The sequence below is a fragment of the Hirundo rustica genome, chromosome 15 (assembly GCF_015227805.2).
Source record: "Hirundo rustica isolate bHirRus1 chromosome 15, bHirRus1.pri.v3, whole genome shotgun sequence".
NCBI classification, from domain to species: Eukaryota; Metazoa; Chordata; class Aves; order Passeriformes; family Hirundinidae; genus Hirundo; species Hirundo rustica.
Window position 1 is genome coordinate 16,305,600 of NC_053464.1, and position 27,690 is coordinate 16,333,289.

At 45.1% G+C, this 27,690-nt stretch overlaps 1 long non-coding RNA gene across 1 annotated transcript in view; it reads right to left on the reverse strand.

The window, feature by feature from the left end:
• The window catches only part of LOC120759770 (uncharacterized), a 102,141-nt gene extending 83,740 nt beyond the window's left edge, over positions 1–18,401 (reverse strand). Inside the window, exon 1 of the long non-coding RNA XR_005703228.2 lies at positions 18,281–18,401. This is a non-coding gene — a long non-coding RNA (uncharacterized LOC120759770). The remainder of the gene's footprint in view (positions 1–18,280) is intronic.
• Between the last annotated feature and the right edge of the window lie 9,289 nt (positions 18,402–27,690).

Here is a 27,690-nt window from a genome sequence, read left to right on the forward strand (position 1 = left end):
TTGCTGGATCCCAGGGAGGGGGTGGGACAACACCCTCGAGCTGCCTGGGCAATAGAGAAGCAGCAGGATTTTTAGCAACTCAGAATAACGATCAGCAGGGCATTCCATCTGTGGCCCCTGTAGTATATGTAGGTAAAAGACACGTGCGTAGAGAGTATTTGCCTTTTTCATACCAAGATAAAAAAGAGCTGTGTAAAATGCAGAAACAATTTGGGAGATCCAGTGAAATATTTAAGGGCATGATGAAAGCTACCTTCAATTCAAATGAGATGGTACCCAGTGACATTAAAGATTTATTCAGATGCCTATTAACTCCCTCAGAGTATGACCTATGGGAAGGATTATGGAAAAAAGCTTTGAAAACAGTATTGCAGGAAATTCAGCAAACTCCTGATGCTCAGGACAGCGATCACAATGACATCACACATGATCATTTGTGTGGTGAAGGTGATTTATCTAGTGCGAATGAGCAAATTCGGTTGTTATCCAAGTCAGTTTTAGATAAGATCTGTAATGCTGCAGAAAAGACTTTTTATCAGATTCCATCACCTGAGATAAAGACCAGTTATGTTAACATTAAACAGTTTCCTTCAGAGAATTTCTTGCAGTTTGTGGACCGTCTGAGAAGTCAAGTGGAAAGACAAGTGCAAGACCCAGTGGTACAGGCAGAATTGATTAAGGAGATGGCTCAGAGGAATGCTAATGAGACCTGTCGTAGAATCATTCTTAGCCTTCCCCTTGACCCATCACCTAGTCTCGCACAGATGATAGAAGCCTGTACCACGAGAGCAGAACTTTTCAGTGCACCTGAAAGGAATCCGGGACTGACACACCCAAAGCCTGTGGCAGCTGCAGCACCAGGAGCAAGGAGGCAACCGATGTCATCAGACCAGCTGCAGCACATCATCTGCCACCACTGCAAAAGGCCAGGACACTTCGCCAAGGCCTGCCCAGAAAACCAGAAACGCAAGTCAAAAAATCAAAAAAACTGAATTCACAGCGCGGCCCAGATTTTATCTCCTTGACGCGCCAAGAAAGAAATTTACAAGGCCATACCGTGACAAATGTCTCTCTCTTAACAAAAAAGGGGGAGGGCAGGTTGCAGGGTGTGGGGGTACAGAAAAATAAAAATGTCAAATGTTCAACTAACAAGGTATGGCAGCCGCGAGGCCGATATAGGCTCGTGACTACCAAAGGTTTTCATTTCAGATCTACTGATTGGACAGTAATTACAGTGGACCTGCAAAACATTTCACAGGACATGAAGGTTAACCACATGGAACCGAACAGTGAGTATTTTGTTATTGGGGACACAGCACACACACCCTTTGAGGTTGAGGTAGCTCCCATGACCATTAAGGGAAAGATAACAGGCCTCATGCTGTTGGCACGCTGCATGCACCCACCGTTCTACCTGGTAGAGGGGCAAGTCCTTGCCCAGGCCATTCCTGTTCCGGCTGAGGTCCTAGCGGATGGAAAATCACCGGAAGTCTACTGGGCAGAGGTGGTGGGGGAGAACAAACCTTCTCTGGCATGTAACTTAGCCCGTGGGTCAGACCGCCTCCATGTGGAGGGGGTGCTCGACTCCGGCGCAGACATTACCGTTATACCTGAGAGCATGTGGCCATCACATTGGGAGTTGCAACCTGTGGCAGGCAAACTTCAGGGCATAGGAGGAATCACAATGGCAAAAATCTCAAAAAACATAGTGCAAATTGAGGGACCTGATGGGAAATTGGCAAATGTCCGTCCATTCGTTGCTGATTATAAGGCTCCCTTATGGGGGAGAGACACCATGTCACAGTGGGGAGTCCAATTGGTCATTCCTAAGACACCCCAGGATTTTTAGAAATAGCCACTGTGGAGCGCCCTACCCACAAACTGAAGTGGTTGGACAATAACCCAAGATGGGTAGCACAGTGGCCATTGAGTAAAGAGAAGCTCAAGGCGCTTGAGGAGCTTGTGGAGGAGCAGGTGGCTCAAGGTCACCTAGAAGAGACAACAAGCCCCTGGAATTTCCCAGTCTTTGTAATAAAGAAACCGGGAAAGGACAGGTGGAGGTTGCTTCATGACCTCCGAGAAATAAACAAAATTATAGAGGACATGGGACCACTCCAACCAGGGATGCCCTCTCCAACAATGCTCCCTCGAGATTGGCAATTGGCTGTTTTAGATATCAAAGATTGTTTCTTCCAAATTCCTCTACACCCAGAAGATGCCCCACGGTTTGCATTCTCGGTTCCTACCATTAATCGAGAAGCCCCAATGAAGAGATATCACTGGAAAGTACTTCCCCAAGGTCTGAAATCTAGTCCTTTCATATGCCAACAGTACGTAGCCTCACTACTGTCACCAGTACGTGCCAAGAGAAAGGATGCCATCATCCTTCACTACATGGATGATCTACTTGTGTGTGCCCCCAATGACTCTATACTCCAACACACGCTTGACCTAGTGGTTAAGGTTTTAACCTCTGCTGGATTTCAATTGCAGGAAGATAAAGTTCAAAGGATGCCACCTTGGAAGTACCTGGGTCTACAAATAGCTGCAAAGACCATTGTTCCACAGAAATTGGAAATTGAGTGTAATCCCAAAACCTTAGCAGATCTCCACTCCTTGTGTGGGTCTTTGAATTGGGTAAGACCTTGGCTAGGCCTCACAAATGAAGATTTAGACCCTCTCTTCAATTTATTGAAGGGGGAGAGGGAGCTGGTTTCTCCCAGGGAACTGACCCCAGAGGCAAAGACAGCAATCGAAAAGGTACAGAAGGCCTTATCAGAGAGGCAGGCTCATCGATGTGAGCCAAACATACCTTTCCAATTCATTGTTCTAGGAAAACTGCCACATTTGCATGGTTTGATTTTTCAATGGATCGAAGGGCAGAGAGATTCACTCTTGATCATAGAGTGGGTCTTCCTCTCTCACCAAAGATCCAAGACCATCACTGAGCCACAAGAATTGATAGCTCAACTGATTCGGAAGGCAAGGGTGAGATTGTGTGAGCTGGCTGGTTGTGACTTTACATGTATTCACCTTCCGGTCAAACTTTCTAAGGAGGGAAGGAACTCTCCCAAGAGATTGACCAAAGAGATGTTTGAGCATTTGCTCCAGAGCAATGCCAGTCTCCAATTGTCTCTGGACAGCTACAGGGGACAAATATCAGTCCATGCCCCGTCTCACAAGTTGCTCAATGAGGAATTCCACCTCATTCCTCGTGAGAAGAGGAGTCGGAGACCACTCAAGGCTCTCACAGTGTTCACGGACGCATCCGGGGCTTCCCACAAGTCGGTGATGACTTGGAGAAATCCTCAGACTCAGCGTTGGGAAGCTGATGTGGAGTTTGTGGAGGGATCCCCCCAAGTGGCTGAACTAGCTGCAGTGGTAAGAGCCTTTGAGAAGTTCTCGGAACCAATTAATTTGGTAACAGACTCTGCTTACGTGGCGGGGGTAGTGTCCAGAGCGGAGCAGGCTGTGCTCAAAGAAATTGACAATGAGCATCTCTTCAGATTGCTTTCAAAGCTAATTTATTTAATTTCTCATCGAGAACATCCGTTCTATGTGATGCATGTAAGATCACACACGGATTTGCCAGGTGAAGTTGCAGAGGGGAATCGTCAGGCAGATTCCCTTGCTGCACCTGTTGAAAAAGCACGTCTCCCTGATATCTTCCAACAGGCAAAGCTGAGTCACCAACAATACCATCAGAATGTGCCAGGCCTGATCCGTCAGTTCCAGCTAACACGGAGCCAGGCTCGAGCCATTGTGGCCACCTGTCCCAACTGCCAGGTCCAAGCGATGCCATCGATGGGTATGGGAGTTAACCCCCGGGGCCTTGGCAGTTGTGAGGTATGGCAGACAGACATCACACACATTCCTAGTTTTGGACACCTCAAATATGTTCATGTAAGCATTGACACACATTCAGGTGCAGTGTATGCCTCTGCCCATGCAGGGGAAAAGACTGAACATGCCAAGAAACACCTAGTGCAAGCTTTTTCAGTGTTGGGGATTCCAAAAGAAATCAAAACTGATAACGGCCCAGTGTACACATCCAAGGGGTTCCTGGAGTTTCTCCAGCAGTGGGGAGTGGAACATAAGACTGGCATCCCTCACTCCCCCACAGGTCAAGCTGTGGTTGAGAGAGCACATCAGACACTCAAACAGGTCCTGGCTAGACAGAGTAGTACAACTGTGTGGATGTCTCCACATGAGAAACTCTGCAAAGCCATGTTTACCATCAATTTTCTGAACTGTTCATTTGAAAACATGAGTCCACCAGTGGTACGCCATTTTAACAGTGGCAATCAGTTCAAATTGTCTCAGCGTCCACCAGTCATGATTAGGGATCCAGAAACTTGGGAAACCAAAGGTCCCTATGAGCTCGTGACCTGGGGTCGTGGCTATGCGTGCGTGGCCACTCCCTCAGGCCCTCGGTGGATTCCCCAGAAGTGGGTGAAACCTTTTGTCCCTAAAAATCCAGCTCCAGCAGAAGGGGATAAGAGGCAAGTAGCCGTTGCATCCAAAAGAAGACGCCGCCGGATGGAAGAAAAAGAATCTTCCTAGATGTGGACTCCTTCCGGCAGAAACAGAAACTTTTAACATGTTTTAAAAATGTTTGTTTTTCTTTTTAGAGAAAGCCTACCTCACACTCAACCCTGTGATGAACCCCATACAAGTTGTCATCTTGTTGTTGCTGAACAGTCTGGCAACTGCATGGATCATCCCTCAGCCATGTCAAAATGTCTGGGTGACCCTGGCACAGACACTTCCGCAGGAAAACATATGTTTGTCCACTGCATCAACAGAGAATCCTATGTCCACCTGTCTGGTAGGAATTCCATTATGGGCAGGAATTCTGTCTCGGCTTTTAGGAGGGCCATGTACCATAGGGCGGTTGTCCGTATTGACACCCAACCAAACTTTAATTGGTGAATGGACTCATAAAAACAAATCGGCAAACAAAATTCAAAAGAGAAGTGCTGACCAATTGGATCCAAATTGTAATTCAGAAATTTTTCATTGGGCCAAGTCAAAAAGAGTCGCTGTGTCCCTGTTCCTTCCATGGGTCGCAGCAGCTAAAGCTCTAGGTGAATTGGGCCATCTAGAGTGCTGGGTAGTCAAACAGGCAAATTTAACGTCCACCGCCATCAGCTCTCTCCTAGAAGATGAGGAAATTACCAGACAGGCCACTCTCCAGAACCGTGCTGCTATAGATTATCTCTTGTTACTTCATGGACATGAATGCCAGGAATTTGAAGGACTGTGTTGCCTAAACCTGACCTCGAAGGCTCCAAACATCCATGCTGCCATTCGAAGCATGAACAGCTTGATCGGACAAGTGAAGCAAGAATCTGAGGACTGGATCAAAGAACTGTGCAAAGGCTGGGGACTTACAGGGTGGTGGACTTCTATAGTTAAAACAATTTTGTTATTTCTTGTTATTCTTTTCCTTGTAACAATAGCGTTCGGGATACTACGCTGTTTGATTTTCAAGGCTATCAATAGTCTCATACCTTCTACCTCAGAAGTCAACCACATAGAGTTGGCAAACCTAAAGCAGGTTGGCTCCCCCACCAATTGTAATTGGTGGGAAAACCCACATTCCGTGTAACCTAATGTTCTTCTTCTAATAATCTTAAACAAAAAAGGGGGAGATGTTGTGTTCCTCTGAGGAATGGTTTTTCCCCTCAGAGTCCCCCTGAAACCTGTGCTATGTAGTTCAACCCTTTTTCCCTATCATACCTACTCCTGACCCTATTGGCTCAGGGCCAATATCTTTCCTTGGCCAAAAACTAGATATACCCCTGTTTCTTCCTGGTTCGCTCTCTCTCTCTCCTCGGCCTCCTGGAACATCACATCGAGAATAAAGCTTGGACGGAAGCTGGGGGTGAGAGCCACTCTTTTGAAATCTCTATTCTGTCTCTCTGAAATATATTTCCCTAAAACCCCTGAATAACTGAGCTAGCGAGAGCCGGGGGGTGGCTAGAGGGAAGTATATTTTCACTGCAGCCCAAAAAAATCAGAACACATTTAAAACAGATAAGCTCTCAGCTAAGATGCACAGAGCACCACTGCCTTTCAGCAGCAGTGGAGGCTAGCTGGAACTGCTTTCTTGCAAAGCATCACATATAAGTTGTCATTCCAGAGACAGAAACTGGGCTTGACAGACGCAGAGTGAAATTAATGATGACCCTTTCCATGTTAGCTACCTGAGGGCTGGCAAGCAGCTGTCACTGTTCTCACAACTGACCTGTCTGCTGGGAACCTGCAGGGCATCTCCAGCCCTCAGGAGAGTCCAGCCAGACCCAGAGCCACTGTCTCAGCACACTGCACCAGTCCAGCTAGATGCTGTGCTCCCAGGACAACCCACACCACTGGAGTTATTCTAAGATCAGCTCACTAAAGCCTCAGATGGAACAGCAAAGGGGAACTAGGGCTCGCCTGTCCCGCTGGCAATGCCTGGCAGCCCAGGATCCTGTCAGTTCAGCTCTCATGGGATCAGAATCTTCACCACCCTGAAGAAGAAAGAGGTTTTCCCGGTAGAGCGCACAGCATGAGCTGTCACAGAGAGAAGCAACCAGTCTAAACCTGGTTAGGTCAAAGCAGCAGCTCCTGCCAGAGACCAGCAATTTGCCACTGAAACCAATTCCTGCCGACAATGTTGGGGTGCTGCTGGAACCTGTTACACTCAACTCAGACAAGTTTCCACCATTTAGTATGTTTGTTTTCTCTTCCTGCTGCCTTTCTAGATGCCAAACTTTCTTTAAAAAAGAAAGCACACAAAGCAGTGTTTAATTTATAAAACACTACTTTCTTTCTGAAATTTCAGCAAAGCTGAAACTTGACCTGAAAATTAACATCAGCTGCTTTTACTCTACAAGTAATTAATTTGCTTCATCCAAGTGCTTCCTTGGGAAAGAGAACAAGTCACAAACATATTCACCTGTTAATAAAAAAAAGGCAGACAAAGTAAATAATTCAAGAGGTTTGAAAATAAATTCACACATTCATAGAAGCAGACTACCAAGCTTCTTTTCATCTCCTCTCTGCAGCACCCTGCTGTATGTAATAGAACAGTGATACAAATATAAAGGGAGAGAACACAGAACAAGTCCTAGGCTTGACTCACTTGGAAACCAAAGGAGTCTGTTTGCAGTGACAGAGCTCTGTGGAATACACACAAAGGCTTCTGGATTTGCAGTTGGGCCCAAAGGGACTAGACCCTTGATATTCCAGAAAAAAATGCAGGCTTTCAAAGCAGATCAGGCTCTTTTGACTGGATGGGGGAGGGAACCAGCACTGCCTCCTCAGAGCTCTGTGAAAGGGGATATACAGCTGTGCTGTCTAACAGGAACCACGTCAGCTTTGCTGCTGCATTTATGATGCAGCATTCATTACCGTTGTGGTTCCAACTGGTACTTTCAGGCCCTACATTTATTCTCAGCATCCTTACTAGAATGAAATAGTACTGCAGGTGCATCCATGAGGGGGCTGCCTGCCCCTGCCCTTTCCCGAGGTTCTGTGTGCTTCTGAAGGATGCCAGAAGAGTGGCATGTGCCTGGCTCCACTGCTGTGGACCTCTGTCCCAGGCTGGGCCTGGGACTGTCCAGGGCTGGGTGCTGGCAGACCTCACCATAGTCCTTTGCCTAGGAAGACACTGCTCAGGGACTTGCCCCAGAAGACTGTCCCTTCAGCAGTTAAAAAGCATTTCAGAAATGATGGGCTTGGAGATCATCCCTAGAAAGAAGGAGGAAGAGTCTTTTCTAGCTCCACCATGCCCAGGATACTCTGAACCAAGGCACTACGGCTACACAGGATTGATGTTCCTTCCACCTACCAGCATGTGCCTGATTATTCTACACAGAATTGGGAAACATAATTCCTAATACCAGGTAAAAATGATCCAAGACTTTTATTATCTTTAAATCTGTAGAATTTTGTTTCCCAGAGTGTTTGAAAATTACTCTTTCCTAATGGCTAGCTAAATGTCTTTAATACTAAACGTCTTTCCAGGGGCATGTCAAGTTGCTCAGAGCAGTCACCGTCCCTTGGGGTAGAGTCGTCACAGCTCACACAGACTTGGAGAAGCCCCCACTTCAGCACTCACAGACTGAGGCAGAGAACCAGGCAGAGACAGAGTCCCAAAAAAACCTGCTTTTAAAGTAGACAGAAATCAGGAATCAGGTGATATTTTGCCTATAATATTCCCAGTGTAGACCTTTTTTTTCTTCCCTTGCCATCTACCAAGCTATTCTCTCCACTTACAGGTCAAATCTCCTTTATTTTTGACAAATCCTTTTTTACCTCTTTCATAGTAGCAGCAAGAAGAGTGGGAAGGTCTTCGGCACCTAAGCCAGAATTCCCTGCAATGCCTTCTTGCTGAAGTCAAGAGGCTTCCTGTCACGTGAACTTAAATATACCAACTTCATACAACAAAAAAAAAGCAAAGCCTCCTTCCAGAAAAGAGCAAGAAATGGCAGTTTCTGGCAGATCCATCCAGAGCAGTCATAGCATAATATTCTTTAAAGCAGTTTCTATGCCCAAGAGAACATCCCGCTATGACTGAAACAGTGTCAGATACTTCCATGGCGCAAAGGAACCATATGGATGTTATTAAACATTGCCCTTTGGGCAATTTTGTGCTGGACCCCCTGGTTGGGCAGATCCATGGCAGGATGCCCTCATCCTCATCAACCACATGAGCATGTGCCTTTCTGAAAAGACTGCATTTTATCTCTCACTACACGAGGAGCTCCTGTTTTCTCTTATTTCAGTGTATACATGTCGCTAGAGGACACAAAGCGAAAATAATACTCACACTCAAGTTGTCCAGAACAGAAGAAGAGAACTTTATTTTGATTACTTCGCTTATATAGATTCTGGACAATGACGGGGGATTGGAGAACAAGGTTACTACCTCTCCAACCCACTGGCCAGGCTAGAAGTCAATCAGCTGTCCCTCATCAGAGAGGAACATGAAAAACAACTCTATGTTACAAGCATGAGAAGACTTGACTACAGGAATGTACTCATCCACAGAAGGCTCATAGAATATGGCAACATATACATATATTGAAAAGCACTTTGGTCACATGCTGCCCTGCTTTCCCAAAGTCTTTTAAAAAGTCCTTCCAGTGTGTGCTGGCAAGAGGCAGGGTGCCAGCAGGCCTGCAGCACCAAACACTTGGACTTTATGATGCAGGCTGCCGGGAGCAGACAACCGGCATTCAGACTGACAAAAGAGGGATTCTGTTAGCATCTCCTGTGGGGACTGCATGGGACACCAGCATTCTTTGGGCCCATGAAAACTGGCTCACAGCTGGCCGTGACAGAGAGAAAAAAACTCTTAGGAATGTAGTTTCCTGAAAGTGTTCCTCCTTGCAGTAGGATACAAAGAAATCAGGCAGCTGTGGGTGCCCCTCTTGGGGTGTGCAGCAGGAGCAGGATAGCTCAGGTTATGCTGCCTCATGACCTGTGATGATAACTGAACACTGGGGTCACCCAGGAGCTGGGTGAGCCAGGACTGAAGAGGAGTTTGGTAAAGATGTGCTTGGGATCTAGCACAGAGGCAAGATGGATGTGAATCTGGAAGCCTGGCACCGAGCCCTGTGTTTATCTGCTGGGGGTGAGGGAAGAGGAGCCCTGTGTCAGCACAGCTTCTGTCAGAACTGCGCTCAGTCTGCCTCAGCAGCCACCACTCTCTGCTTGGGAGGAGGGAGAAGAGCTCTTCTTTGGTAGAATTTCATTTGTTCCCTTTTGTAATCTCAGCAACAGGATGGAAAAAGATAATGTGCAATTTGTTTTAATTCAGCTTTATCTTGTCAGTCCTAGCTATAACACTACAGCAAACATCATTCTGAAGAATAAAGATGTGATGGAGCAGGGTGAGATTCTGTAAACCCTATTGATTACATCACAAGTCATCACTATAAATATTTGAAGGAGAGGAAAAAAACTCTTGATCTAAACATGTTCATGTAACAAAATGTGCAATTGAGAGTGAGTGAGAGATGGTTCTAACAGGACAGGGATGCTAGAAAGCAAAGCATTTAAGCTGCTTACCTTTCAACCCAAATAACATCCATTAAATGGGGCATTGTGAAACTCACACTGTGAGAAGAGAAATATAAAAGGCTCAGTGTGCAGGAGCCTCAGAAGCATGTGAATGAAGCATGTCATGAAGGAAGCACTGTGTTTCTAATCACTACAGAAAAATTAAAGTACTTTCCACAGCTCCTTTTGGGGCCAAGGACTGCTGTGAAAATGAGGAAGCCTAGAATTGCTGGGTGGAGAAGGGTACTGACAGTCATTTCAGACAGGAGAACACCAGTGTAGCACAGCAAACCCTGCTCAGTGTTCCAGGTTTGTTATCGTGCCAACACTTCTCACTGCGCAGGAAGCAGAGAATGGGGATGTCTGGCAATCTCTGGCCTGCTTGTCCTTGGAAAAACCCTGGGCTCTTGCTCTTCTTCAGAATAAAGTCAAATCCTGGGAAAAGGCAATGCATGCTGTCAGCACAACAGTCAGTAGCAGCCGAGGGTTCTCACCAGGTCTGCAGAAGTGATGTACACAGCCAGTGGCTGCTCTCCCAGAGCCAGAACCTGTGACCACAAAGCCTGTTCTTTCCTTGTCTGTAGGAAGGAACCCAGATTCATTCAGTCAGTTTGTACTGATCCTCATTTTGTTATTTTTATGAGAAATTAACTGTGAAGCAATTTTTCCTCTGTTTAAACTTGGGGAGATACTGTTCAAGGACTTGTGACCCTTCTCTCTCTGGCATCTTTATTGGTAATAGCCACAGACAGTGTAGGTGTGCACAGACAGTAAGACCTTTTATACTGTGTGTTCCCATAAAAATGATTGGGTTTAAAGCATTATTCTAGCATTGTTGTGATGCTACCACAGGACCAAGCAGCCTAAATGCAGATGTGAACTGAAGGCAGATCAGTAAATGTGCCCTGATCCTCCCTGTCCTTCATGCCCAGCAGGGAGAAGCCAGACTGGTATCTGCCTGCAAAAGTGGACAGCATGGAAGAGGAAAGCACAGCTCTACTGAAGTTCAATCAACAAGTTATATGCAGGCATCCCATCTCTCATGGGGAACGGCCATATCCTATCTCCCTGGCAGCCTAAAACACAGCTCTTCCGTCACTTGAGGCACATTCTGCCCACAACAATGTCCCTGACACAAGCTGTGGAAGCGCCCAAGCAGACGGTGCTGGGGCTGCCCCTCAGTATGACATACCCAGAGCTCATGGCACCCCATCCCTGCCCCTAGGTCTCCTAAAACAGTGTCCAAGGACACTGCTGCTATGAGCACCTACTCACGCAGACAGCAAGCTCTGTTCGTGGCACAGCTTTACCAGACCATCACAACACTCCACTGGGTGCATCTTGGAGGGGTTTTGATCTGACTGTAAAGCAAAGGACAATCCCTCTTAGAAGCAAAACTCAAGGTATAATTGATGATATTACCATCCCTGCTATTCCAGTTCCAAAGCAGAAACTGTGTTTTTGTTAATTCATTAGCCTATACCACTAACTACCATTAGCTAATTCTCACACACCAGTTCTAACTGGGATGTCAGATAATTTATAGATTTGATTGCTTTTTATTTTGTCAGCAGTTTCAGAACCCCATCTAGCGAGAAGTGAAAAAGTTACAATGTTCTGCCAGGTATGGATGGCTCAGGTAGGCACCGCTAAGGGAAGATAATGAGGAAGATCGTTGATGATTGCAAAAACAAAGAACAGATGTTCCACATATTAAGGAGCTGTTATATTAAGTGTCATTCCAGTGACCTGTGGGAGTGGCGCACTCAAATGACAAAGATTACCTGCTCCAGCAAGGTCACTTCTGTTTAATGTAATTAGTTATGCCAGGATTGATAAAGAAGAAAAAAGAATACAACCTGGCAACGAAGCATCATTACCTCATCACAAGATTACCTCCTTGAGGTCAGGCTTCCTCAGAATCACAGAAGAATCCAGTTCATACATAACATAAGATTTTGTTCCTTCCTTTCCTGTGATACAGATATTCCTCTCAGTTCCCATCATTTAGAATCTCCTTTGCTTGGTCCTTTCCATAACCATCATGTGCCTTAGGGCAAGGCTTCTAGCAAAAAAAATGTTTATTATTGAAAATGTGGAAGTTCACAAAATCAACTTCAAGCAGCCCAGACAACAGAGGCAAATTACATATTTGCTGCAAATTCTGAAGAGATAAAAGTACTGCTTTTATGGTAACAGGAATACCTGAATGATACATTAATAGTGCCTTTAATCACAATTACAGAGGCTGTCCTTCTCTTTTCCTGAAATGAATGAACACATTGGTAGTTGGCCCTCAAACCCTCCCTAGCTAAATTAGAATTGCTCTAGACCAGACTTCAAACCAGATTGATGAAAGCCTGTGTTTCCTTTTGCTATTGCTGTAGTAAAAGCATAATGACCAGGGATGCTCCTCTTGGCACAGGAATTTGCTCTGCATAAAAGGTTATAAACTATCCCTGGTTCAGCTCATCTAAAGAGAAAACTGCATAAGACGAGCCAGATGGCCCTGCTCCGCAACCCTCGCTTGGTCCTGAGAGAAATATATTGTAACTTAAGAGGTCCTTCCCAGCTTTTACTTTGGTGGCTTTGGAAAGGTAATATATTTGCCCTGAGTCATGAAGAATCTACTTCTTCTATCTATAAGTATAATGGCAGAATTGTCTCTGTCCAACATGGGGACAGTTTCTGGCAGCTTCTCACAGAAGCTGGTCCCTTACAGTCCCTCCACTGCCAAAACCTTGCCATGTAACCCCAACACAGGACAATGCAGTCCATTCCACCTATTCCTCTGCTCCTCCTGGCCCCTGTCCCCTTCTGCAGCAGGTCATGGAGAAAAGCATGGAACCCATCAGATAAACAATGGGGCTAAGAATCCAAATCACACTGGATAAATGCCTTAACTGATACACACACTTTTGGCACTAGCTCCCTTGTCATCTAACTCCAGCAGGTATTTATTAATGAAACCCTCCTGACTGTTGATTCATTTGATTGTTAAAGCTTGTGGAACTGGTGCTGTTATTATTCATTGTTATTAATGTTCACAACTCAGCCTCTCTCTTTCCAATATGCTCCACAGAGGAAATCAAAGGCTGAAGCCAATTGTTGCAGTAAATGAGTGATGGAGATGCTGGAGGACAGCAGCCCCGTTGCTCTGGGACTGAGGCAGGTTTTGGGAAGTATGTTAATCTTCAAGCACATGGACTGCAAAATGAGTGGCTCTTTCAAGTGGGTTCTCTGGTGTGTGCACTGCTTGCTCAGTTAAGTCACCAGGAAGCATCACCCTAACAAAACTGCCTGTGCACAGGACCAGTGACCCAGGCCAGATTCTGATCTGTGTGCAGAAATGGGTCTAGACAGGTTCAACACAACAACCCAGACAGATGCTACAGACTACATGGAAAAAACAGGCCTTGCAGAAAACACATCTCCATGTGATGGCATGTACTGAGGAAAAGCAGAACTGGATAACCTCTGGAAGTTCTCTCCACTCCTCTGCAACTGCTTATTCCTCACCCAAGGCATAGGACAACACCAGAAGGACACGGCTGGTGGTATCCCAGACCTCAGGAGTGCAACACCCCACTGTGCTGTGTCAGGGAGAACAGCACGCTGCTTGCTTTAGCATGCTCCCTCTTCTCCCCTTCTGCAAGCCTCCTTCACCTTTTCACATCCTCTTTGCTACACAAATGTTTGTCCATTCTGGCATCACATATAAACCCCACAGGCCAAGATGGTCCTGTTCTTGCCTGTCTGGTAGTTGGAATGCTTCTAAATCTTCAGCAGTGTTCTTACACCAGCTCTCCAGAACAAAGTATTTGTTCATGTTATACCTTTGGAGTCTACAGAGCCATCACATACCATATTCAAACCATTACTCATCTCAAACAGAGAATTCTGCAAAGCAAGTGGAAATAAAAGAGAGTTTAATACAGCTTTACTAAAATGGAATTTGCCAAAGACTCACAGAAAAATGGATTTAATTAGGGCTGCTAATGGGGAACAGTTTGTTCCTGTGATTTAAAACAGAAGCTAGATAGTGCCTGTAATTCCAACATTTTTAAATTATATATAGGATGTAATTTCTCACTTCTACCTTAATTATAAAAATCCATCTTTATGAATCACAATTTTAAGGCAAATAAAACAAAAGCAGTAAAAATGATGTTTTAGTTAATAAAACTTTTAAGAACTCACCAAAGAAGCAAAAAACACTTCAGCATGGATAAAACAGACTTAATATAGCAAATCATAGTTACAGGCAGTCCTCTGGATGCTACTGGAAGACAGCATAACAAGGTTAATTTTTTTACTTGGGAATAGGTATGTAAAGGAAGGTGTGTTCTGTTACAAGAAATGAAACCAGGTGTAGTTTTTAGGGAAAATGGGAATGTCCTCCATTCAATTTCACAGCTATGTCTATCTAAGTTGCAGGCATTAACTGGCCTGACATGCTCCAGATAATAATCCCAAATTCTAGAATTCTCTGCTACCCATTCTTACACTGACTACTGTAAGATTTTTCTGAATTGCCTGTGAATTATTAATCCAGATTAAAGGGAATAAAATTATAGAACTGTGAGCCTCTTCTTCAGCCTTCAGTTTTATTTAAAACTAACCAATGTTGGTTTTGTGAAATTTCTCCTGTTAGCTGGCTCTGACCACATGACCTAAGTAAATGCGTCCCAGCATTGTAAAACACTGAGTAATTTAATTACAACTAGCCCAGACAACTGATAAGCAAGCTGGGCCTAGCTGCTGTCACAGCTGCAGATTTTTCGCTAATCATACTGCATTTTAATATTACACCTTGGATTAGAACAGAATCAATGAGTGAAGTTCAAACGTGGCACATTTCCTATCTCTCTGACAGCTTATTTCATGGATCACAGGGACCAAAGTACAGGTGCTTATTCAACAGAGAAAATAATGAATCAATTTTCATACTTTAACACACTGTGTGACCTATTCTCTTATGCTCTTTTCTTTACAATGGCTTCAGTCTCTTCAAGACCTTCAAATTTGTCAGACAGAGAAAATTTAAAATAATGACAAAATGCCCTGCCCTAGGTCTGCTTCCAACTGACTGACTGCTCTGCTAGTAATAAGTCCAAATGGAAGCTATTATGTCACTCAGGTTGAATTAAACAGACGAATTATAGTCCTAGATCATTAAAAATGAACCAATCTTCTGCAAGATTTCTGTGATTTCAGTCCAAGCTCTCCACAAAAGGCACTGGATGCCACAAAGCTTTTGATCCTCATATGCTCCGGTTTCTTCCCCTACTTCAAACACGCAGGGAGTGCATGAGAGGATGGCAGCCCGGCAGCAGCTGCTGACCTGCACACTGCGCTGGTGGCTGCGTGTCTGCCCCATGCAGCAGCACTGAGGCCAGCACAGAGCACCAGGGCCAGCAGGCAGACAGACACAGAGGTGCAGGGCCCCCTGCCAAAGACCCTGCCACACCGAGGGGATTATCAGAGCTCTACTGCTCTGCTCACCCCACCAGAGTCCTGAAGCTAGCAGATAATGTCACAGCTCTTTAGACACTGCCAGTTGGGCAAAATTAACACAATGAAATGCATAATTTTTCAATTTCAGTGTGAATTTTTTTTTTTTTTCATTTGGAAATAGTCCTAGGTATTGTGGTTTTAAATATTCCTGTGTACCGTTTGTTTGTCTTCTTTTACTATTAACCCCAGTTCATTGGTGACACTTGCACAATTCCTGTCATTGATAACTTGGTATCAGCCTGTGCTTTTTACTGTAATCAATTTTCATATAAAGAAGCTTATATTCTGAAAAGGAGAAGAGAGCACAATGGCAAGTGCTGTGGTCACCCTCGGCAGCCATGGGCACCACAGGCACCACGCTGGCACCCAGAGTCAAGGCAGCAGGGCTCCCTGCAGTGCCAAGGGCCGTGGGCAGCAGCCTGGCACCAAAACAGAGGGGAGCTGAAGTGCCAGACAGATGGTGGACCTGACAGCACGGCCTGAAGTAGAAACTCAGAAAGCAAGGAACTAAGACACTTCTACCAGCAAAGAGGATTTCTGGATCTCCTTTTTCAAACTATTCTCTTGTCTCATTCTATTTCACGAGTGACCTCATGAGGTTTGCCTGGTCTTAAGACATAAAGGTAATAAATCCAGCCTTACCAGGATATTACCCAGATGAAACACACATATCACAGCCAGCTTTTATTTGCTCCTCTCCCTGCATATCCAGTAGCTCAAATTTAGGGCTTTCAAAGCAGCAGATTTGACAAATATCAGTACTTCAGGACACATGGGCAGACAAATTGCTTTTTCCAGCTCATAAGACAAATCTAGGACAAGCGTGGGTCACTACATGGTTGCAGCAAATGTTCTAGTCCAGACCCGTGTTTAAGCAGGCCATGAGATGTAGCAGAAGTTGTTGGTTTGATTTGTTTTCCGTGAAAGACTAATTTTCCTTTTTTATTTTTCTGCCTTTTGTGAAGGAAGACCAAAGACGCATCACAGCTCAGGATGGCCCAGCAGCAGAGCAGGAGTAGCCATTCTGCCTGCTGATATAGTCTGGAAGCAAACAGGACAGTCAGCTTGTGAGAGCTGCCAGCTGAACTGTGAACTCTTCAGCATCTGCCATCTCTTTTCTTACCCAGCCAGGAGCGTACTGCAGCTAAAGAAAACACCTGAACTTCCCACTGATCAAGTTCTGGCACAGTTCTGGAGGACTGTAATGTGGAATGGAGGCTGAGCAGCCAGCAGGTATTAGTCAGGTGCTGAACAAGTGGATTTGGATGGTGTTCATCAGATCAGCTTTGGGGATGCTAATGAGAACTGTGCACGTAGCACTGAGCACATGCCACCACAGAGGTTACGCTGCCTGTCACCAACACCCATTTTCTCCCTGGCTATCAGAGACAAATGCCCACTATGCTCTGGTGAAGTAACGTTCACAATGGAGTTCTAACAAAACCTTTTCTCTTCATACAGCGTACAAATTAACAGTCAGCAGCATTTGAAAAATAGCCCTAATCCCTGTCCACGTGGGGAATTTGTTCCCAGTGTAAAGTGCCAGATTATGACAACAATATATACTTCAAGTGGGCGAAAACAAATGAATAACAACACCCTGACAGTGTTGCTATTCCTGAGTGCTTAGGAGCTGGGTAAAACTGACACTGCAAGATGAATATGGCACTGAGATGTTACTATGCATGGCTGGTCAGGAGAATCCAGACTTACTTGCCATTACAGATGGGTTAATCCTAAAGGCTGAATTTCATTCTGAGCCATAGTTGCTCTCTGAGGAAATAGGGAAGGCTCAATCACATGAAGGACTGAATCACAGGTGATAGTCCCGTTTATGAAGAAAGCACTGGGTGATCCTAGAAACAAAGGATGTGAATTTCCCTGTTACCTCTGGGTCCCCTGCCCAACCCTGAAGGATACAGCTAAATGGAAGTGGACAACTTGCCTACAGCTTCCATCAGGAAGGCAGGGCTGTCCCCAGATGGAGGGATCACCAACACGCACCAAATATTCACCAGCCCATTTCCACAGCATAAGCATCACAAGGTGCTAGGAAAATTATTTGCAATCAGGCTGACAGAAGAAGGCCAGTGTGAACCCAGGATCACATGTGGCTTTTTACCAAGAATCCTGTGGAGCCCATATGGACTCAGGATTTCAACAGGGTTTAGAGAGGCTCCTGGAGCACAAACTCCACTTGCTAGCTCAGAGCAGCGGTTAAACACAGACACTGTTCCAGAAGGACTTGGATCATGATCTCAAGTACTCCTCACCTTGTCTGCTACAGGCTTTTCAGAAGCATCTGCTAATGGCTGTGGCCAAAGAGGCCCTAAGTCAGCCAGCCTCCCAGGCCTCAAGGAGCTTTCTCTCAGATTGCTCCCATGGTGGTGCTGAGAGTCCTTCCATGGCTTGTCACTGCCAGTACCCAACAGCAGCACTCCCCAAGCTCAAGAGGATCCCCAGCAAGAGGAGTCCTTGTGTCTCAGGTACCTCTGCCCATCCCCCTGCAGCGCTCTGGCATGCCCCCTAAACTTGCAGCATCAGGTAGGCTCTGTCACCAAAGAAGGCTTGGCCTGCAGCAACAGACAAGGATCATTTGTTCCCCAAGACTTGACACAGCTGCACCTTGTTCCCACTTCAGTTTAAATGCAATCAAGAGCAGATCTGCCCTCTCTTTAAAAGATACAGAGCATGTTCCTTGTACCTGTACCTCTTTCCAGGAGTAGAGTTTTCATATGACAATAACCTTGCAGTACATTATCCTGGTGAAATCATGGTTGCAGTGATGTCGGGATGATTTCTCAGCCTCTTACCCCAGAAGGAGCTGGTTCTTGTAATTACAAAGTGGAGTCATATTAGAGGAAAACTAATCAGCTTTCTGAATGCCAACAAATTAAATATTAATCTAACTATTGTGAACACAAAAATATTCATCTTCAGATATTTTCTGGCACAAGTGTCAAAATCAGAGTGGAACTAAGGCTTTATTCATTTTCCATTATCAACTTAGATAAAAACACTCAGAAAAATGGGCAATGATGTGCAGAAACCACTCAGCACAGATAATTACAGAGTAAGTTTAGGCAGCTAATCACTTCTAGAATATGCTTCAGATCAAGATAACTCTGACTGGCTTGTTTCCTTGCCTTGTTGAATCAGGCAGGTTCTCAGCTTTGCCTAATGGGCATGGAGCTCCCAGAGCCAGCATCTTTAACCATCAATAGGGCTGTCTGGCAGGCATGCTTATCCCACCAGTCAATAGTAGCACTGGGAGATGGTGTCCCTACATCAGGAGAGCAATAGCGGCAGTTGGGGCAGGCAAGGGGGCAGGGCAGGGACAATGGGAGGAAGGTAGAGCAGAGCAGGGCATCTGTGGCAGCACAGACAGAGAGCCACAAGCAAGGACATGCTGAAGAAGGGTAAGTGGCTGCAGAGGCAACAATGGGACAGGAAGACCAACTGAGGAAAGATGTAGCCTTGCAGGGGACATTCCCTGCAGGATACCAGCTCTGGCCTTCGCAGCGCTGACAAAGAGGGGCTCTTGGGGCTGCCCAGGAGCAGCTCCTGTACAGCACTAACACGCACCCCACCCACTGCCACCAGCCACAGTCGGAGGAAGGAATCATACCGACACCAACGGATTCTCCTTTAGGGGAATCACTGTGGGCAAGAGCAATTTTCCACAGCTCTTCCTCTGGCACATCAGGCCCAAGCTTCCCAGGACTGCAAGTCCACAAGGTTTACACTCCAGTTTCAACAAAGGCCTCAGTGCTGCCAGCAGCCACGGCAGCGAGCAGGAAGGCAAGCTCCTGCTGGCTGTGGGACAGATGCCACGGATGCCATCGGTGCACCAGGGACAGCAAAAGGGACACTGCCTGAGCCAGAACACACTCAGTTGCAGTCTGCAGAGTCTGCGCTTGCCAATGCCTCACCACTGCATTTATTTTATTCAGAATGGAAAAAACTTCCCCTTTATTCTTCAAGTCAGTAACCCTTACATTCTCAATTTACAGGGGAGTTTTCCTTGGAACTAAGGCAGGAATTATTTTTACAACAGCATTCATGGATATTCTCTCCTTAATTATTAACTTTGTTGTAGTAAGAAAAGGGTGTTTAGGAATTCCATCAACATCAAAAATCTTTTGCATTAAAGATCTTCAAATGAAGAAGCAGGATTTACTTTTGCTTTATTTAAAGGAATTAAAGGATAACTATAGTTCTATGGATGCTCTTGTGCAGCAGCTTCTTTGAAGCTGGAAAAAATTTGAAAATTTGAAAACCTGCCAGAAATTATGCCTGACTTACTAGCTGCTTTATTATACCAATCCTAAAAGATAGGAGTGGAGTGAAATAAATTGGGAGTTTAAAGAGCCCGCAGGCCCTTCAACAAGACACAGACTCTGAGATGGCAGCAGCTCTGTTAGTTAACATGGTGCTCAGTATACTGCTTGGAAATGACAGCGTCTCTTCCTGTCAAGAGCTGTGCACCAGCTGAACCCTTTAGTGATATCTCAGAATGCTGCTTGGCAGGCTCTGCTCCCAGCAGTACTAGAGGCGCTTTGGAGACAAATGAAGAAATTCCATATTTACTTCCCTTAGCACGTTCTGTGTCCATCCTTTCTTTGGTCCTAATGATGAGCCAGTATTCTGTGGAACGCTGAGCTGCACTATTTCTCATCTTTAAGATCCCCAGCAGGTAGAATGCTATGGGGAAGTGCCAGCCATGGATTTTTCAGAATGGTCCCCAAGATTTGCCTCACCATTGAAAATGCATCTCTAGAGATACAAAAACTAAAGCAGCAGCTGTTCCTGGGGATTACAAACCCCAAGGCACCTCTCCCAGCTATTTATAAATTACATCACTAAACAGGGATTGCCAGAGTTTCTTCTTTGACCAGTGTTTTTCATCCTGATCCAGTCTGACCCTGACACACAGTAGCTTCCCTGAAAAAGGCATAGTCTGTTCCATTTTCTAAATAATCAGCAATCTTTCATATATCTTGATTTAAGAAATCACACACCCATAACCTTTGGGTGTATTCTGCTTAGGATCCCAAGGGCTTGGTACAAGATACTGACAGAAGCCAGTGAATTATTCCAGGGCCTAAAAACAACTCAAGCTTTTGTTGATATAAACCAAAAATGACCATGCTCTCATTCTGGGAGAAACGGCTGTATTAAAAAGCATAGGTTTGACATGACAAGCTAAAACCTACACTCTTCAGATTCCAGTAGGTCTGTGCCATATTAATTATTTATCAACACGTTTTCTTAAAGTAGTGTCTTTGTGCCTTTAATTTTCAATTCCCTTAATGCCAAGAGGATCTCTGCTGGCAACACATAAATTATTAACAGAGTTAAAACAATATTTGTTTTCCCCCAAATACATTTTTGAATGCTGTCCTCATACCAGTTAGGTTTTTCTGAAACTTTAATGAAGGTCTCTGATTTCCTCCAGACTCATGGCTGAGGCACAGGCTTGGCCTGTGATTTGGCTGTGGGAGCACATGTGGCACCACATCCTCACACTGTTCATCCCACTGGGGCTGGGGGAGTGATCAAGCAAAACAGCTGTGATGAGGCAGGAGAAACAGCAGCATGTCTGTAATTAGGAATTTCAGTTGCTGAGTTCAGAGGTTCTGTTTTTCTCATGACTATTCTGCATTTTTTTATTTCAGCAGCTGTCCCTAGGCTCAGCAGAGAGAGCCCATGCTTCACTCTGCTTGGAATACTTTTCCCCTAACAAAGAAAAATACAGTGCAGTTCCTTTAATCTACAAGACAGCCATTTCAATTCAGCAAAAGGATACTTGGAACATCATGGGTTTAAGAATTTTACACAATCTCAGCCACTTCTCTCTCTGCCAGGGAGCATATAAAAAATTAAAACCCCAAATATTGCTTCTTGCTCTTCTAGGCCCTAATTACAAATACATTTTCAAAAGGAGGAGTCAACTTAAGCCTAATATTGTGAGAAAAGTCATACTTTCAATACAGTCTTCACTTGATGTGGATTGGTAATTGGAACTATGGAATCAATTTTTCCCCCTCTTGAAACACTCAAATGAGTACGAAATGTGTTGCATTTGTTCCATGCACGTTTACAGTTCTGCACTTTGCTTGGAGTGGAATGATCATTCTGATGTATTTTTTATAACAGAGCAACATTTCCTCAGACTTTGATGTTTCATGTACAGAGCTATTACAACCATTTGCCATTTAGGTGCATGATCCACGGCTAATCTCCAAAGTTTTGATGCATGCAATAATTATTACTATTGATGCCATTGCACCATATTTAAAATATGAACATCTCATTGTAAGTCTATAGGTAACAGAAAAGAAAGTCAACCAGTCCACATCAAGACTGGAAGTTCCCTGTTGGTAAACATCTGTACGATGACATTCCACAGGCTCCAGTGAGGCACTGACTGCGAGTGCAAGGGCTCCGAGAGCAGAAGGGTGACACAATGCGTGCGCTGGCTTCTGCACTGAGAACAGCCCCGGGAAACTGAGAACTGTGGTCTCCAGAGGACATATTCTGACAATCTGTTTTTGAAGTTTGACCCTGAACTCAGGCATATGGCATATTTCAGCAGCTCCTGCACCTAGGCCTCTGAGTAATTTTATCTGTGCCCTGTGTCACTGGCATTCTGGAGACCAATATTTATTCAAACCACGGTTTCCAGACTTGACTAAGCAGAACACCTGGAAGTGCCTCAGAGCTCTCTCCTGCCTTTTTATGAAATCTGGGTCTGAATAGATTGTTAATTGGGACATTGTCAGGAATGTTTTCAATGAGGGTTGAAAATATGTGTGTCTGTATTAACACTTTCAACTTAGTAAAATGTACCTTACAGGTCTCTAATTACACTGAAACAAATTGCATTGATGTATTTAGTTAATGGCCCATTTATGCTACTGGCAACTGTTTCTAGAAAGTAAAATTAACAAATCTAAACATCTGAATAACAGGAAAAACATTATGTTTTGATTTTACATGAATGTTAACGGTCAATATGTTTTCAAAGCTTCTGTATCAGAATAAAATCAATATTTCCTTTAATTACCTTAACAAAATGTTGTAACCGTGGAAAAACTTACTAGAAAATAATGACAGAAAATAGACCAATGTCTTCAGCCTAAAAAGTCACACGGTTCTAATTGCACTGGACATAGTCTGCCTGGAGCATATGGGACAAGATCAGTTTGATTCTGAAAGGTGGAAGGCTGAAGCTGCTAAGCTTGGCCTGCGTCCAGGGATACCTGGGATCATCCTGCAGCACAGTCTGGCTCACACAGCAGCTGACACCAAGCTAATGCTGTCACCCTGCCAATCCTTACGGACAGAGGTGTGCCACCAACAAAACTGTGCCTCCTGCAAGCCAAGCTGAGCACAGGGACCAGCATGGATCACAGGGACCACAAGGATCTGCCCTTGTGCTGCTGTGCAGTGAGACAACCTTTCCACACTTCCATAAGAGGTGGTAATTATAGCTGCCTTTGACTTGCTCAGGCTCCACTGGTTGGTCCAACATGTTACATCTGAGCAGAAATTTCACTGACTTTTTTACCTATGGACAGTGTTTTACATCGCAAGATCAAGAGACAGAACACAAAGAGTGATGAGCTGAAAAAGAGAACAAGAACAAAAGGCCAGCAAGGACAGATGCAAGGATTGGGGGCTGAGGGCATGTGAAAGCATCAGCAGTTAGGGAAGAGAAGAAGCACTTTGGAGGCACAAGGCAATTGCAGACACTCACTGACCACTGCCTGGATGTCTCATTGTTCCTTCCAGCCTTGCTCTACCACTACAACCAGAGCCACAGCTTTTATTGCCTGTGTCTCTCCAGAGCTGCACATGGCTGCCCTGCTCACATGGTCCTGACCTGCTCTGATGGCTGCAGAACCCCTTCTCCCTGGGCAGAAATTCCTTTCTTTGCTTCCAAAGGCAGAGCCCTGCACATGTCCTGGAGACCTGACTGGGCACCCTAGTCCTCCCACTATCCAGCATCCCCTCCTCAACTGTGTTTAAGATGATCACTTATATGCCCTTCCTTTTCTTTTTGGTAATCTAACAAACTAGAAAGATTGTCATTGTCACAGCTGGTCCAACGGTGCTGTAGTGTCATCTCATCCTAAGGCACAAACCAGGCAGATACGAATGTAACTTTTTCCTAGATGAACACTGTCTAATATCCATGCCTGACAAACTGACAGCAGAGAAGACAGACATGACAAGAGCTTGCTTTACAGATCACTTTATCACCTTTCCAGTTAGTAGGGTTCTGGTGGAAAAATTATTGAGCTTTCCAGTTCCATCTTGTAGGTAGTACTGCTTCTAATTTAATCCAACATTGAAAACAATTAGCAAGTTTGACTTACACCCTAACAAAAGCTCAAATTGCTCCTCTTACCAGCATGCAGCGCACAAAACAGTGAGTGCAGGAAACCAGATTCACAGCTTGTGTAAATCATACTAGCCCCACTCTTGTCTGTGGGGTGGCTCATGTGGAGTTATCCTGGCACCACAAAAAGGCCTTGGCAGAGCTCATGTATTTCTATTTCACTTCTGAAACAAATGAGCTGAATGCAGCATCTTGATCTTTAACTGGTGACAAGACACCTAACATGCTTCAGCAAGATGACACAGAGCTCCCAGATGTCATTATCACCCGTCAGGGCACTTCATTTTATTTCCTCAACAGAGATCCTTTGTAAAGTTGCATTGTGAAGGAGAGACTGAGTTAATCTAGAACTGAATCAGGCATTTCATTCTGCAATACAGAGGTACAGACAGAAATCGCTAGGAAGGATGTTAAGCAAATGTAGAATCTCTCTGAAAGAGCAATATCAAGTACCTGTCAAGCCCAAGTGCCTGTCCAGAACACCCTGAGGTCATAGTCCTTCTGCTGGGAACAACCACCTCACAGAAGCCCTCCTTGGCTGCCCGGCCACTTCTCAGACTGACATTTTTCTATTGGTGAGACTACTGCAAAGTCTAATTACAGTTTTGAAATTTTATGACTTAAGCATTATATACAGCAAGTTCAGAATGCAGGAGATCGGTAAGCAAGCCTGGCCTGCATTCCCTTCACTCTGGACCTGGCCAAGGAACCCTCAGAGCTGTATGTAAGGATGACACAGTCACCTGAGCAAATCTGCAAAAGAACCTCTGGGATATTTAAGAATTCAGGTGACAATATAGCACAGAACAGTCTTGCTTTAATGTAGATTGCCAGTTACCATTCATGATTCAGGCTGTTTAAAATAAAACAGAAGCTCCGATGGGGTGCATTTTCCATTAAAATATGTTCATGTATCTAAATTTGGTAGTGGTGGTTTGACCCCAGCTGGAGGCCAAGCGCCCACCTGGCCCAAGGCCCAAAGCTGCTTGATCACTCCCCTCCACAAGTAGACAGGGGACAGAAATTATAACAAAAGGTTCATGAATTTATATATGGGCAAGAAGAGGTCATTCCCCCATTAATGTCACAGGCAAAAAAGACTCAGCTTGAAGAAATTAACTGAATTTATTGCGAATCAAAATCAGAGGAGAATAATGGGAAGCAAAAAAAAATCCTAAAAATACCATTGCTCTAGCATTCCCTCCTTCATGGGCTTAACTTAATTCCCAATTCTCCACGTGCTCCCCTCGGCAGTGCAGGGATACAGGGAATGTGGGTTACTCTAAGTTCATCCCACATGGTTTCTGCCTTCCTCTTCCTTCCTCTGATCCAATGGGCAGTCCCTCACAGGGAGACAGTCCTCCACAGACTTCTCCAGTGTGAGTCCTTGGGCTGCAGCTCTTCATTAACTGCTCCAGCGCGGGTCCCTTTCCAAGGGGTCAGCCCTGCAGGCACAGCCTGTTGCAGCCTGGGTCCCTCACAGGGTCACAAGTCCTGCCAGCAAACCTGTTCCAGCATTGACTCCTCTCTCCACAGGACCCCGCTCCAGCACAGGCTCCCCATGCTGCCACAGCCTCCTCTGGGCATCCACCTGCTCTGGCGTGGTCTCCTCCAGGGGCTGCAGGTGGACTTCTGCTCCCGCACTGACCTCCACAGGCTGCAGGGCACAGCTGCTTCACCACCAGGCTGCAAGGAAATGTCTGCTCTGCCACCTGGAGCACGTCCCCCTGCACTCCTGCAATGACATGGGCATTTGCAGAGATGTTCCTCTCATATATTCTCACTCCTCTCTTCTCTGCCTGCAACTAGCTCTGAGAAATACATTTTTTAATTTCTTAAATATGTTATCCCAGAAGCCTTAGTGCAATCACTGCTGGGCTCAGATTTGGCCAGTGGCCACAGCCAGCTGGCATTGACTCTGTTGGACTTGTGAGAAACTTCTGGTAGCTTCTCACAGAAGTCCCTGTTACCATCTCCTGCTACCAAAACCTGGCCACGCAAACCCAATACAGCGCTGTGCAATCCCATTCTCTGGCATAACACTGGTAACACATTAACCCGAGCTGTGCGTGCTTGACCTTTCCAGTGTCAGCCTTGGCTCTTTAACTCCCTATTCAAACTTAACCTCTGCAGGAAGCAGGATGAACAAGGCTTGCTCAGTATGTGTGGCATTTTGCCACTTAGCAGCTGCCCAAGACTCACTTTGCAAAGAACACAGCAAGAACAAGCCTCACTAAGAGGGAAGAATTACAGGAACCCATAATTAAAATTCAGTGTTGAAAATGCTCTGAATTTATTTTCACTTTTTCAGGCTTACATTGGAAATAATTATTATTACTAAACATTTGACTTAATTTTAAAAGTGAATATAAAACTGAGAATAATGGTGATATTGTGTTACCTTCCCCAAGGTGGGCATCAAAGGTAGAAGGTTGTGTCTTTAACTCACAAGTCTACAGATGGGATGTAGGTACCCACATAGCTTCTGAAGTCTAAAATGGGTCTCTAGAAAGGATCCAGGTATCCCTCAAAAAGAAAGAGGAGGGGAAAAAAAATCTCAGCTGTTGCTGCCCTTGCGACTGTCAACAAATCAACGAATGAGCTCAAAATCTACCATGAGAGCTTCAAATGACGCATTATTTTGTTATCCTCAACAAGTTACTAGGTAGCTTACCTGCCTTTGATTTATGTTCCAGAGAAATAGAAACTTCTGAACAATTTGACAATACAATGGCAGAACAGGCTCTGCACAAATTTACCATAACTCCTTATCTCCAGCTAGACTACAGAGATGGTAGAAAATCCATGGAGAAGTGGAGACTGTGCATCCTAGACAGCAAAAACTACAGCCAGTGCCCAGCAAAGTCACAGAGAAAATGAAGAATGGAATGGCATGCATGGAAAATTGCAACTACCTTTTCTTACTATCTGAGGTTTCTCATTTTGCTGCTCAATCATTGTCACACATGCAGTGACTACTAGCTCTGTTCGACCACAGCTTGCTGTAGCCAAAGACCATATACATACACACTGTATGAAACTGTCTATAGCAACATAAGTTTATATCCCACTGGATATATTTCTTCTGAATACCAGAGCAGAAAACAGCAGCTGATACCTACAGAGCAGAAAGATAGAGCATGTGATAGAAATGCAGTCAGACCTTTATTACATTGAGTGGTGCTTGTAAAACTGTCCCTGCATCATGCCTCCAGACAGACTTCTCCTTTTTTCCCAGAGAGACCCAAAAATATGTCACAGCTAGGTTCACAACAGCTGTCCCCACGCAGGAAAAGAATGAGACATCAGCACCCTTTTTGTCTATTCAGCCTTCTCTCCCTTCCTGTCTGGGATCTTTTTGGCCAAGTAACTATTTAGAAGAGTGGACAACTTCAGCAATAAGGAGCAGTCCCAAATTCTTGCAGCAAAGTGCCAGAGTTGTTTATCATCTGGATACACAGAGCTGAGGCTGAGTTCAGCATCGGTGTTCAACAGGTAGTAACAACCTGTCCACAAGGCTGGAGTCACGCTGGACTCCATCCAACATGCAGGGTCAGTCCCTCAAAGGGAGGGAGGCACTGGGATTTCATGCACCCGTTTTTCTGTGTCTGCTCTCTCCCCTGGCAGCGGTGTGGGACCAGCCTGTGGGCAGGTCCCCCAGTACCAGACACTGGTGTCCGTCCGCAGCAGGCAGCACAACCACTACCAAGAGG